The following is a 15,962-nucleotide window of genomic DNA, read 5'->3' on the forward strand; positions in this document are numbered from 1 at the left end:
GTTTGCCAACCTGAGGCAGACAGTACAGTGGCACAGAGCAGAGGAGAGATTGGCACTCTGAGGGGACTGATGACCCCCACATTTTGGGCTGGAATGGAGCCACTGACCATGTGGATGGGAGAGGGCATAATGCCCACTCCTGCCTGGTCAGTCTGAAACATCTGACTGCAGCATCGGGCAGGGCAGTGACAAGCCAGCCCACAGTAAAGAGAGCTGCTCCAGAACATGTGTTGGAAGTAGGAGCAATCTGCTTGCTGACAGGTCCTGGGAGCAGCACAAATAAGGGCATCAATGGAGGGCCTCTGGAAAAAGCAAGCTCAGCTTCCAAACAGGATGAATACAGCAAGAGTTCACATTATAAGTACACAGTCTCCAGGAGGACACAGACCACCCCCTTGTTTTAATCTGTTTTTACCTCTTCCATTTTCTATTACACTCTTAATTTTTACTTCTTAGGCAATTATACATACCCCCATTTTAATCCTGTTTACATTTTAAAAAATATTTTTATTATTATTATCTTTCAAAACTCTGCTTCAAATTGCTTTTCTATTATTCATTATACATTGTCTTCAAACCTTTATTTCTCCCTTCTGTAAAATTTATTATCTCTCTCTCTCTTTTTTCTTTTTTCTCAGTTGTATTACTATATAGGCATTAGGTAGATAAACTCCTTTAGGACCAAAGTAGATAACTGATGCTCCATAAACCACAGTGTCAGAGAGGTAGGAGCAAGATGAAGCAGAGAAACCATTCCCAATTAAAAGAATAAGAGAAATCCCCTGAAAGAACAATCAGTGAAATAGATATCGATTGCCTGCTAGATCAAGATTTCAAAAAAGGAGTGATCTATTTATTGATGGAAATAAAAGATAGTGTTTAGAGATATAAAATATTTTAAAAATGAAATGGAAGGTATAAAGAAGAGCCGAGTAGAATAGGTAAACACGTTCACTGAGATGAGAAATGATCAAATGGTTTCGCAAAGCTGACTGGACAACACAGAGTTATGAATTAGTGACTTAGAATACAGGAAAAGAGAAAGCTTTCAATCAGAAGAGCTACAAGAGAAACAATGAGAAACAAATGAAAAAAGCATAAGAGACCTATGGGCTAATATAAAGCATGCCAATCTGGCATGTTACAAGTCCCAGAAGAGGAGGAAAGATCAAAGGGGATAGCAAAGGTGTTTGAAGAAATCATGACTGAGAACTTCCCAAACTTAAAGAAGGAATCGGATATCCACGTACAGTAAGCTCAGAGTGTCCCTAACAGGAAGAAAACAAATAGGCCCACACCAAGACATATAATTAATATGGCCAGAGTCAAGGATAAAGAAATGATCCTAAAGGCAGCAAAAGAATAACAAAGTGTGAGTTACAAAGGAATTCCCATAAGGCTCCCAGCTGATTTCACTGAACTAATACTAAAGGCCAGAATGGAGTGGAAAGATATTCAAATTCCTGAATGAAAAAGTGATATACCCTAGAATACTTTAAACAGCAAGCCTATCCTTTATAGTAGAAGGAGACATAAAGTATTTCACAGACAAGAAAACGCTACAAGAGTTTAGCAACAATAGACCCATGCTAGAAGTAATATTGAAAAGTCTACTCTAAATAGAAAAGCAGCAGGATCCTTCAGAAATGTGAAACTCACAGCTGGAAACGTGATAACTCATGAATAACAAATAAAATACACACAATATTTTAAAACAACATATACAAATCATTGAGAGTGGGAGAGGGAGGAAGGAAAATAGAGAATTTATTTTTTTGGTCATTCCTTTTAAAATTTTTACTCTCGGTATGATGGGTTTGAGATCATGTTACTATGAGTTTAATAAAAACAGTTTCAATAATGGTCCAAAAGACATAAAAAAGGGTAACAACAAGACAAATACTTATCAGGTAGTCACTGAAACAAAATAAAATTCATGATAATACAGAGGAAAATGACCAAACCATAAAAGGAAGATGAAAGGAACAAAGAGGAAATATCAAATCAACTGCAAATAAAAGGTCAAAATGGCAATAAACACAAACATATCATCGATTATTGTAAATGTTAATGGACTAAATGCTCCAGTCAAAAGTCATAGAGTAGCATGCTGGATAATAAAGCAAGAACATTCAATATGATACATACAAGAGACAAATTTTAAGGGGAAGGACACATAAAGATTGAGAGTGAAAGGAAGGAAAAGGGTTTTCAATTCAAATGGAAAAGCCAAAAAAGCAGGTGTTGCGGTAAAGATTTCAGACAAAATGGTCTTAAAAACAAAGGACATAAAGAAAGATAAAGAAGGACATTCTATAATGATTGAAGGAGTGATACAAGATGAGGATAGCACATTCGTTAATATATATGCAACAAATAGAGGGGCAGCTAAATACATAAAATAATTATTAACAGATATAAAGGGGGATAGTGACGGAAATCTAATCATAGTTGGAGATTTCAACACTATATTAACATCACTGGACAGATCACTGAGACAGAAAATAAATTAGGCAACAGTGAATTTAAATAATACAATAGAAATATTACACTTGGTGGATATTTCCAGAGCATTGTACCCCCCACAAAATAGTATATACATTCTTTTCAAGTGCACATGGGACATTTTCCAGGTTTCAGGATATACTTGGGCACAAAAGAATCCTCAGCAATTTTAAGAAGATAGAAATAAACTCAAGCACCTTTACTGACCACAATGCCATGAAGCTAGAAATGAACAACAGAGAAACAAGAAAACAAAGGAAAACATGGAGACTAAGTAATATGTTATTAAAAAACCAATGGGTCAATGACGAAATCAAAGCTGCAATGAAAAAGTACCTTGAAAAGAAAATGAAAGCAAAACAATACAAAATTTATGGGACACAGCAAAAGCAGTGCTGAGAGGGGAGTTTATAGCAATGCAGGCCTTCCTCATAAATGAAGAACAATCACAAATAAACAATTTAGCCCACTAGCAGAATGAAGTAGAAAAAGAAGAAGAAAAAACCCCAAATGCAGCAGAAGGAAGGAAATCATAAATATTGGGGAGGAAATAAATAAAATAGAGATTAAAAAGACCATGGGAAAAAATTCCACCAATCCAAAATCTGGTTTTTGGAAAAACTATCTAAAATCGAAAAACCTCTGTCCAAACTCAAATAGTAGAATAGACAGAGAGCACAAATAAGCAAAATAAGAGAGGAGAATGGAGAAATTACAACAAATAAAAAAGAAATACAGAATAACATATGAAAATATTATGAAAATTATATGGAAACAAACTGGATAACCTAGAGGTGACGGACAATATTCTGGAAACATACTGTCCACCAAGAATGAATCTAGAAGAAACTGACCCCTTGAACAAGCAGAGCACTAGAAATGAAATCAAAATAGCAATATAAAACCTCCCTACAAATAAAAGTCCAGGACCGGACGGCTTCACTGCGGAATTCTACCAAACATACAAAGAAAAGCTCATACCAGTACTTCTCAAAATCCTCCAGAAGAGTAAATAGGAAGGAATACTCCCAAAGTGATTCTATGAAGCCAAAATCACCCTCATACCACAACCAGGCAAAGACACTACCAAACAAGAGAATTATAGGCCACTATCTCTGATGAACACAGACATCAAATCCTCAACAAAATAGTAGCAAATAGAATCCAACAACACAGAAAAAAGATTATACATCATGGCAAATTGGGGATCATGCCAGGGACACAGGGGTGGTTCAACATATGCAAATCAATAAATGTAATACAGCACATCAACAAGAGGAAGGACCAAAACCACATGATTATCTCAATAAATGCAGGAAAAGCATTTGATAAAATTCAACACCCACCGATGATGAAAACTATCACCAAAGTGGGCATAGAAGGAACATATCTAGCATCATGAAAGCTATAGAAGACAAACATACAGCCAGCAAAGTAATCAATTGTGAGAAAGTTAATATCTTCCCACTAAAATCTGGGACAAGACAAGGATACACACAATCACTACTCCAACTCAATATAATCTTGGAAGTCCTAGCCACAGCAATCAAACAAGAGGGAGAAGTAAATGGATGCAAATTGGAAAGGAAGAGGTAAAAGTCACTACATACAGATAATATGTTACTATACATAGAAAACCCTTCAAGATCCAGACAAAAATTACTAGAGTTGATCGAAGAATTCAGCAATGCAGCACGTTACAAGATTAAGGTCAAAAATCAGTGGCATTTCTTTGTGCTAACGAAACAGATAATAGTAAAGAGCTGCAGTCAACATGACAGCACTATATTTGTAGGAAAACAGACATATAGGCCAATGGAACAGAATAGACAGCCCAGAAATGAACCCGCAAACATTTAGTCAATTAAACTTAGACAAAGTAGTCAAGAAAATACAATGGAATTGAGACAGTCCATTCAGCAAATGGTGTTGGTAAAACTGGACAGCAGCACGTAAATGAAACTAGAACACTCCCAATGAAGCTAGAACACCATAAACAAAAATAAACTCAGAATGGATCAAAGGCTTAAACATAAGACAATATAAAATAAAGTTCTTAGAGGAAAATATAGGCAAAATATTATGTGACATATGTCTCTAAAATTTTCTCATAGAAGAAATAAAAGCAAGAGTAAATAAATGAGACAAAATGAAACTTGCAAAGTTCTGCAAAATAAGAAACCGGAAGTGAAACAAAAAGACAACCTACGGAATGGGAAATAAATTTGCATATGAAAAAGACAAAGGCTTGATCTCCAGAGTATATAAGCAGCTCATTCACCTGAATAAGAAAAAATAAACAATGCAATTCAACAATGGGCAGAAAACCTAAACAAGCAATTCTCCAAGTAAGACATACACATGTTCAAAATGCACATAAGGAAATGCTCAGTATCACTGATTATCAGAGAAATGCAAATCAAAACTGCAATGATGTATCATCTCACACCAGTCACAATGGCCATTACTCAAAAATCCACAAATGACAAATGCTGGAGAGGCTGTGGGAAACAGGGAACCGCCCTTCACTGCTCGTGGCAATAGAGTTTGGTGCAGCCACTGTGGAAAACAGGATGGGATTTCTCAAAAGCCTAGGAATAGACTTACAATATGACCCAGAAATAACGCTCCTGGGAATAAATCCAGAAGGAACCCCACTTCAGGATTACACCTGCCCCCCAATTTTTATATCCAGCACTATTTACAATAGCCAAGATATGGAAACAGCCTAAATGTCCATCGACAGTTGACTGGATAAAGAACAGGTGGTATATTTATACAATGGAATACTAGTCAGCCATATAAATTGACAACATATCACCATTTTCAGCAACATGGATGCCCCTGAAGAAAATCAGTCTAAGTGAAGTAAGCCAGAAAGAGAAAGAAAAATACCATATGAGATGGATTATCAGTGGAATCTAAAAACAAACAAATCAAAACAAAAAAAGCACAAATACAAAAGAGAAAAAGACTCGCAGAAATAGAAAACAAAATTTTGGTTGCCAACGTGGTGAGGGGCGCGAAGAGATAGACTGGGAGGTCAAAATTATAGAATAGATAAACAGGTTTGAACTATATAGCACAGGAAAATATATAAAAGATCTAACAGCAGCTCACAGAAGAAAAAATGGGATAACAAATGTCTATATGTTCATTGGAACTGCAAAATTGTGCTCTATGCTGGAATTTGAGACAACTTTGTAAAATGACTCTAAACAAATAAAAAAAGTTAAAAAAAGAAAAAAACATGATCCTAAATATTACAGGTGTAAATATAAATTAGAGAAAAAATATGCAAAAGTGTAGTAAAACCAAAGATTTTGTTTTATGTTTTCTTTTAAGATAAGCAAAATCAAATAACCTATATCCAGGTGCATCATGAAGAAAAGAGAGATGCTCCAAAGAAATAAAGTAAGAAATAAAAAAAGAGAAATAACAATTATTACCTCAGATATACAAAAAAAGGATCATTTTGTCAGCACTTACATGCCAATAAACTGGACAACTTAGAAGAAATAGACAAATGTCTAGAAAAACTAAGAGATAAGGAGAAAAAATAATTTGAACAAACTGATTACTAGAAGACAGAATCTGCATTTAAAAAATTTTTAAACATTAGTGCAGATTTAAACAGCTCCATTGGATAACTGTTCAAAAATACAAAGCAGGACTTATACTCTCCACACTATTCAAAAATAGTGAAGATGTGGGAAACCCCCAAATTAATACTATGAAGATTTCAACACCCTAATAGCAAAACCAATATTGTACGGGTAAAGAGAACTTCAAGCCAATACATTTGATTAATTTAGATTCAAATATTCTACAAAATATTATTAGCAAACTAAATCCAGCAATACCTAAAATGTATCATACACCATAAACAAATTGGATTCATTGCAGGGTCACAAGAGAAGTTCAACATACACAAATCAATCAGTTTGATACAACACATTATAAAAGAAAAAGAGAAAACGGGTGGTCATCCCAAAAAACCCATAAAAACCATTTCACAATATTCAGCATTTATTCATTACAAAAGCACAACAGCAGCAACAACAACAACAGCAACAACAACAACAGAAACCTCTTACCAAAGTAGGATTCAGGAAATATATCTCAACATAACTAAAGTCATTAATTACAGAACCACAGACAACATAATATGCAAAAGTGAATAACTGAAAGCCAAACTAAGGAATAAGACAAGGATGCCCACACTCACCATTTCTATTAAACACACTATGGGATGTCCCAACAACAGCAATCGTACTAGAAAAAAATTTATTCAAGTTGTATTGAATGAAGTAAAACTGTTTTTAATTTAGATGATATAATAATCTATATAGAGAACCCTAATTATTCTCCACACCACAACAACTAAAACTAATAAAGACATTTAGCAAAGTAGCATGATTCATGATTAATATACAATAACTGTCACATTTATTTACACTAACAATGAAATATAACATAATTTTAAAACATACATTTGAAATCAGATCAAAAAATGAAAAACCTATGAAAAATCCAAGATAATAAAATCAATAGGACACTGAAAAAGAAATTTGAAGATGATGCAAAGAAATGGAATGAAATCTCAAGGTCTTACTTTAGAGGAATTAATATGGTTAAAATATACATACTACAAAAGATGTCTACAGATATAAAGTGATTCAGATCGAACTACATGATATTTTCCACAGAAATAAAAAAGTCCTAAGATTTGTAAGGAACTGCAAAAGAAACAGAACTGTAAAAGAAACAATGAGCAAAAAGAACAAAGTTGGAGGCATAAACCATAACCCTCCCAGAAACCAGACTTTATTACAAAAATACAGTAATCAAAACAGCACAATATTGGAAAATGAACAAACAGCGATATAAATGGAACAGAACACAGAGGCAGAAATATAACATCACACTTATGGTCAACTAAACTATGACAAAGTAAACAAAAATATACAATGCCTAAAACACAGTCTTCAGCAAGTGATGTTGAGAAAACTAGACAGCAACATGTAAATCAATGAAATAAGAACACTCCCTCGCACTGTACAAAAATAAACTCAAAATGTATTAAATATCTGAATCAAATAAATGACACAAGATAACTCCTGGAAACTAACATCGGCAAAACAAGAGATAAATTGTCGTAGAGTTTTCTTATGTCACTCTCCAAATCTGAAAACATTAAAAACAAGATAATCAAATAGATCCTAATTAAACTTAAAAGCTTCAACACATCAAAATAAACACAATGAAAATATGAACTTCCAAATGGGAGAAAACATTAGGAAACAATGCAATCAACAAGAGGCTAATTTCTAAAATACACAAATCGTTCATATAACTCCAATTCAAATATCTACAAACAACTCAGCCAGAAAATGAGCAGAAGACAATTCTCCAAAGAAGACACACAGATGACAAACAGGAACATAAAGATATGCTCACATTGCTAATCAATATACAAAGGCAAGACAAAAATTAAACAATGTTTTACATCACACGATTGAGAAGGGCTGTCATCCAAATGTCTACAAATATTAAAGACTTTGGAAGTTGTAGAGAAAAAGGGATTCTCCAACGCTGTTGTTGGGAATGAAAATTGGTGCAACCACTTTGGAAACAGTATGGAAGTGCCTTTAAATAATAAATATAGGCCTATCATATCACCCAGCAATTCCACTCCTGGATATATAAAACTTAAAACCTGAGAACAAAGAATCCTAGGGTAAATTATAATAAGTACACTTGACTTAATTTGATTTTTCATATGTCTTCTCTGCCAAGGGAAGCAGAAGCAAAACTAAGAAATGATTATTGTATCAGTCTAAACACATCTACACTGCAGAAGAAATGATCAATAAAATTAAAATTCAACCAGCAAAATGGGAGAATATATTTGAAAGAGATATTTTCCATTCATGTTAATATCCAAAATAAATGGCAAACTCATACACCACAACAACAAAAAAGACCAAACAATCCAATTAAAAAAAATGTCCATAGGAACTGAATAGATAGATCTGAATCAATTTTCTGTAGAAAACATAAAGTTGGCTAAATGACACATGAAAATATGTTTACAGATTTAATTACTAGGAAAGTCATAAGCCAAAACTGAGACAAGACCTCACACTTGTCAGAAGGCTCTCTTCAAAAAGAAAAGTTATCGATGTTGGTGAGATTGTGGAGAAAAAGGAACACCGTGGACACTGTTGATAGGAATGTAAAGTATTGATTCCATTGCATATATACATCAAATTTTCTTCATCCATTTTTCTGTCAAGGGATGTTGTGTTTGTAGGCCCATGTCAGAAGGCTCTAGAGAATAAGCCCATGGGCTGAACTGGTAAACAAGCTGTGAGGAATGTCACATATCCAGGCTGGAGAAGAAATGGCCTACTAAATGTATCCAGTATGGAGGGCTGGATAGCCTATGCTGGGTAAGATCCTCAGAGGAAGACAACCTAAGACAGGCACAGCCTGCTGGATAAGAGATGGCCTACTTAATGAAATTCCGTGATGAACTTTAAAAGAATCCTTTATCATATAACATCCTGTGCTTACTGCAGGAGTATGGGGACATAAATAGTTTAATTTTATTAACATTGTTATAACTTAGATGATATGTGAGTTATTGTGCATGTCCTGTATAAATGCTTCTTCTAAGAATAAATAAACAGGGAACTTCTTCGCTTCTCTCCACACAGTGTTTGTGTGTATATGATATCTTGCCACTGACAGGGTTAGTTTAATTTGTTGGGAGTATCTTAAAAGGGTGTTGTATTATATACAATGCTCTTTTTGCACCTACTGAGATGATTATGTGAGTTTTACTTCTCATTCTATTAGTGTGGCATGTCACCTTTATTGATTTGAATATTTTGAAGTATCCTTAAACCCAGGGATAAATCTCTTTACTCATGTATGTGTATGATATATTGAATGTGTTGTTGAATTCATTTTGCTTGTGTTTTGTTGAGAATTTTGGCACAAACGTACATCAGGGCTAATATTCTATATTTTGCGTATAGTGTCCTTTCTAAAATTGTTATGCAAATAAAGCTGGCATCATAAAACAAGTTTGGAAACTTTCACCCCCTTCAAATTCTTGGAAGATTTGGGGAAGAATTGGTGAAAAATTGTCTTCAAATGTATGACAAAATACACCGGTAAAGTCTTCTTGTAAATATTTTTTGGTTTGTGAGATTTGGATTACTGATTTACTCATACACACTTTTGCACAATTTTACTTGCTAATTTCTTCTTGATTTAGTATTGGAAGACATATGTTTCTGGGAATTTGTCTTCTGTTCTAGGTCATTCAATTTGTTGGCTAGTGGTAATTTCTTATGATGCTCTGCATCTCTACAACATCAGTGGTAATATCTTCTCTTTTATTTCTAATTTTATTTCAGTCTTTATTTTCTTAGTGAACCTAAACATTTGTCCACTTTATGTTTAAAAGAAACAGACTTAGGTATTTTTTTTTATTTTTTCAATTGTTTCTCTTGTTACTTGCCTTACTCTCATTCATTCAATTTTCTTCTTTATTTTTTGTTTACTCTTAGATTCTTGAGGTGAATGTTAAGTAGTGTGAATCTTTGTATTTCTTTTATTATTAAATGTTATCTATCTATTTATTTATTTACTTATTTATTTATTTACTTATTTATTCATTTATTTATCATTGAAATACTGCCATTTACAATGTGTCAATCTGTGGTGTATAGCACAGTGTTCCACTTCATGCATATATTTGTGTTCCTATTAAATTTATCTTCACGATATTTAACATACTGCCTTGTGTCATACAAATGATGTCTTGAAACAATCTAGTTTTATATATAATGGATAACATTTATAAATCTTCAGCTCCCAAATATATTCTGTCCTATCCCCTTTCTGTAGAAACCATAAGATTATTAAGTAGATCTGCAAGGGTGTTTCCGTTTTGTAGATCAAATCATAGTGTTCTCATCCAAATTTATTTTTAAGGTTCTACATATATCATGTCATGTGTTATTTTTCTTTCTCTTTCTGGCATAATTCAATCAGAATGGCACTTTTTAGGGACATCCATTTTGCTGCAAATGTCATTCCTGTATCATTTTTTATGCCAGAATATTATTCCATTGTGTAAATATGGCATGAATTCTGCATACTGCCATCTGTTGATGGACAATTAGGGTGCTTCCATTTCGTGGCTGTTGTATATATCACTGTTAAGAACATTGGGGTGCAGGTGACTTTTTAATTAGTGTTCTCTTTGATATATACCCAGAAGTGAGATTTCTGGATTTTATGTTAAGTCTATTTTTATTCTTTGGAAGAATCCCCATCCTGTTTTCCACAATGACAGCACCAAACTACACTTGTACCAACAGTGTAGGAGGGTTCACTTTCTCCACAGCTTCCCCAGAATTTATTGTCTGTGGACTTTGAATGATGGCCATTGTGACTATCGTGAGGTGATACTTCATTATAGGTTTAAATTGCACTTCTCTGATAATGACAGTGAGCAATTTTTTTTCATATTTCTATGTGACATTTATATGTCTCTAATGGAGAATTGCTTGTTTAGGGCTTCTGCCCATTTTCAGATAGGGTTTCTTGATTTTTATTATTATTATTATGTTGTATGAAGTCTTTATATTTTGGAAATTAAGATTTTGTCAGTTTCATCACATCTAAATATTTTTTTTAATCCTGTAGGTTGTCATTTTCGTTTGTTTATGGTTCCCTTTGCTGTGCAAAAGCTTATAAGTTTAATTAGGTCCCATTTATTAATTTTGCTGTTACATCCATTACCTGGATACGCTGTTCTAGGAGATCATTGCTGAGATTTATCTCAGAGTGTTTTGTGTATGTTTTCTTCTAGGAGATTTACAGTGTCTTGCCTTATATTTAACTCTTCAGGCCATTTTGTGTTTATTCTTGTGTATGGAGTGATGGAGTGTTCTAACTCCATTGCTCTGATGCCTCTATCCAGTTTTCCCAACAACAGTGGGTGAAGAGATGGTCTTTTCTCTGTCATATTCTTGATTACTCTGTAAAATATTAATTGTACATTGGACTGTAGATCTATTCCTAGGCTCTTTATTCTGTTCCATTGGTAAATATGCCTGTTTCTGTACCAATATCATGTCATTTTGATTATTGTAGCTCTGCAATAGTGTATGGAGACCAGGCGGGTTATTGCTGCAGCCTCTTTATTTGTCTTCAGTATTGTTTTGGAAATTATGGATCGTTTTTGTTTCTATATAAATCTTAGGATCATTTGTTTCAGTCCTAAAAAGAAATGTTTTGCATAATTTGATAGGAAATCACATTAAGTCTGTGGAATGCCTTGGGCAGTATTGCCATTTTAACAATATTATTTATTCCATTATGAGACCATTGGGTATCTTTTCAATTCTTCAAATGTTTTTTGATTTCCTCAATCAATGTTTTCTTGTTCTCCATGTATAAGTCATTCACCTATTTGGTCAGAGATATTCTTAATATTTTATAGTTTTTGGTGCAGTTATAAAAGGGGTTGTTTCTATAATTTGTTTTCCTGTTGATTCAACGTTAGTGTAAAGAAATACAATTGGTTTTTATACATTACTCTGGGTACCTTGCCCAGTTCCTTTTTTACCCTAAGTAATTTTTTGTGAAGCTTTTACACTTTTCTGTATATAGTGTCATGTCTGCATATCGTGACAATTTTACCTCTTCTTTTCCAGTCTGAAACTTTTATTTCTTTTTCTTGCCTGAACATTGTGGCTAGGACTTCCAAGACTATATTGAATTGAAATTGTGAGAATGGGCATCCTGTCTTGTCTCAGGTTTTTTTGGGAAGGGGTTCAGATTTTCACCATTGAGTATTTTGCTAGCTATATTTTTTTCATAAATAGCTTTCATTATGTTGAGATATGGTCCTTCTATGCCCACTGTGATAAGAAATTTTATTGCAAATAGGTGTTAAATTTTATCAAATCCTTTTTCTACATCTAATGAGATGATCATATCATTTTTGTCTTCTCTTTTGTTGATATGGTGTATCACAATTGATTGATTGATTTGCATATGTTAAACCATCCTTGTGTTCCTGGGATGAACCAAACTTGACCATGGTGCATGATTTTTTTTTACGTGATGTTGGATTCTGTTTGTTAATAATTTCTTAAGCACATTTACATCTATGTTTATCAATGATATTGGCCTATAGTTTTCTTTTTGGGGTAGTGTCTTTGTCTGGTTTCATTATCAGGTTGATTTTGGCCTTATGGTGTGAGTCTGGGAGTACTCTCTCCATTTCAATCTTTTGGAAGAGTTTGAGGAGGACTGGTATGGATTTTTCTTTGCATGTTTGGTCAAATGCCCCAGTGAAGCTATTTGGGTCTGAATTTTGTTTACAGAGATTTTTTTATTTTATTGATAATTCTATTCCATTTCTGGTGATCTGTCTTTTCAAATGGTTACTTTTTCCTAGATGCAATATTGGTGGGCTGAATATTTCCAAAAACTTATCCATTACTTCCTGGTTATCCAGTTTGTTTCCATGCAGTTGCTCATGTAATTCCCCTATGATATTTTGTAAATTTTTTGTACACTTTGTAGTTTCTCCATTTTCATTTTTATATTATTTGTGTTCTCTCTCTTTTCTTGTTGGTGAGTCTGTCCAGAGATTTGTCAATTTTGTTTACTATTTCAAAAATAGTTTGATTGATTTTTTTTCTATTTTTTAATCTCTATTTCAATTATTTCTTCTTTCTTTTTTAAATTTTCCCTCTATCTGCTGACTTTTGGTTCTGTTTGCTCTTCTTTCTTGATTAGTTTACATAGAACATTAGATTATTTACTTGCAATTGTTCTTCTACTTTGAGGAGGTCCTTGTCACTATGAACTTCCCTCTAAAGTCTGCTTTAACTGTATTCCTTAGACTTTGTGTAGTGTTTTGTCATATTTCTTAAGATATTTTATATTTTCTTCTTTTACTTGATCACCCCCCCACTTGTTTTAGTACCATGTTTTTTAATCTGGATGCTGACATTTTTCTCCCTGTTTTTCTGTGTTTGATTTCTTTTTTCATGGTATTATACACAGAAAAGTTGTTTGAAATAATTTTTATCTTCTTAAATTTGTTGAGACTTCTTCAGTGCCTGAGTTCATAATCTTTCCTAGAAAATGCACCATACGCACTGGAAAAGAATGTATATTCTGTTTTGGGTAGAAGTAATGCTTTGAATGTATCAACCAACTCCAATTATTTAATCATGTCTATTAGTATCTTTTTTCCCTTATTAATTTTCTGTGTGAAAGACCATTCCATTGATGGTAATGTGGTGTTATAGTCTCCTACTGTGATTGTGTTCCCAGTGATTTCTCTCTTATTATCTATTAGTATTTCCTTTATGTATTTAGGTGCTCCTATATTGAGTGCATATATCTTAATGAGTATAATACCCTCATTTAGTATTGCTCCTTTAATCATTATATCATGTCCTTGTTTATCTTTGTCTATGTCCTTTCTTGTAAAGTCTCTTTTGTGTGAAGTCAGTACTACTAGTCCTGCTTTCTTGTTATGTGCATTTGCATGGAATATATTCTTCCATCTTCTGACTTTCAATTGATATCTGTTCCTCTTTCTAAAGTAGGTCTCTTGTATGCTTCATAATGTAGGGTCTTGTTATATTATCCCACCTGACAATATATATCTTTTGATTGAACCACAATGTCCATTAACCATTGTGATAATTATTGATAGACTGGTGTTTATTTCCATTTTGAACTTCATTTTCCAGTTGATTTGGTATTTCCTTTTTGTTCATTTCTTTTTCTTTTTGTGGCTTGATAAGTTTTCTTTTATCTTGATTTCCTTTTGGCTTTGTGACTTCATTGTAAGATTTTGACTTATGGTTACATTGTTTTGTATTTATATTGACCCGTACAATATCTGTTTAATTTAACTGATAAGAATACAAACTCTTACCCATTTTACAGAAAACAGAAAGAAGGAGAAAATACTCTGTATTGTCCTGTTTCACTCTCTGGCCCTTAAAAATTTTGATGTCCTGTTTTACAGCATCATATTTATTCTGTTGTAAGTCATTTTAGTTATTGCCTTTCTAATTATACTTTTCTCTTTTCTATGGCATCCTGCTTCCTTTTAAATTAGAGTAGATCTTTCATTATTTCTTTTTCTCTTTCTAAATTCTTTTAGTATTTCCTTTTGTGGAAGTTATTTATCTCTCCTTCTATTCTAAAAGATCGCCTTGCTTGATAAAGTATCTTAGATTAAAATTTTCTTTCATTCAGGACTTTGAATATGTCTTGCCACTGCATTCTGCCTGCTGTATTTGTGTAGGAAAGGAGTTTAAAAATATTATGTATATAATTATATATACATGTTAAGAACATCTAGAAATGAAGGTAACAAGTAAGGTGAAAACCTATACGTTAAAAAACAGAAAATATTGGTGAAGGAAATTAAAACTGATCCAAAGGAATGAAAAGATCTCTTATGTTAATGTTGTGAAACAATGTGGTTGAAACAAACATACTAATCAAAGGAATCTATATTTAGTGTGATTCATGTCAAAATACCTATGAGATTTTTCCATTAAGTAGAATAAATAATTTCAAAATTTATATGTAACCACTAAGAACATGAGTTGCCAAAATAATCTTGAAAAAGAGTATTAAAACTAATGGTGTAAAGATCTCTGATGTTAAACAGTCCTACAAAGCTTTAGTAATTAAAACAACATGATACTGGCTCAGAAACAGACACCAATCTATAGAAGAGTATAGAGCAACCAGATATAATCCTTCACACCTATGATCAATTAACCCATGAAAATGGAAGCAAGAGTATAAAATGAAGTAAAGACATTCTCCTCAATAATTAGTGCTGGGGAGATTGAACATGTAAAAACTTGATTAGAATATTTCCTCACATTGTACACAGTCCATGAGCACAGAATATCTTTCTATTTATTTTGTTTACATATATTTCTTGCCCCTGTAATTTATACATCTATGTTTAGTTCTTTTATTTCACTTAACAAATTTATTCCTATTTTATTCTTGTTGGTATAAATTCACACACAATTGTTTTCCTAATTTATCTTTCTGATAATTTGTTGTTACTATATAAAAATGCAACATATATATGTATATTGATTTTGTATTCTGCAAGTTTACTATGTTTGTTCATTGGTTCTAACAGTCACTGGAGGAGCCTATGGAGTTTTCTATCTATGCAGAATTATGTCATCTGTAAAAACTTTACTGCTTTTTTACAAGTTGGATGCCTTTTATATTTTTCTTGACTAGTTTTTCTGACTAAGACTTCTAGTAGTGTAATTTAGGACTTGTCAAAATGAGCTACTTTTTCTTATCACTAGACCAGAGGAAAAGCTTCCTGTATGTTAACATTGAACTTGATGTTAGTCATG

The sequence above is a fragment of the Vicugna pacos genome, chromosome 30 (genome assembly GCF_048564905.1).
Source record: "Vicugna pacos chromosome 30, VicPac4, whole genome shotgun sequence".
In the NCBI taxonomy this organism is placed as follows: Eukaryota; Metazoa; Chordata; class Mammalia; order Artiodactyla; family Camelidae; genus Vicugna; species Vicugna pacos.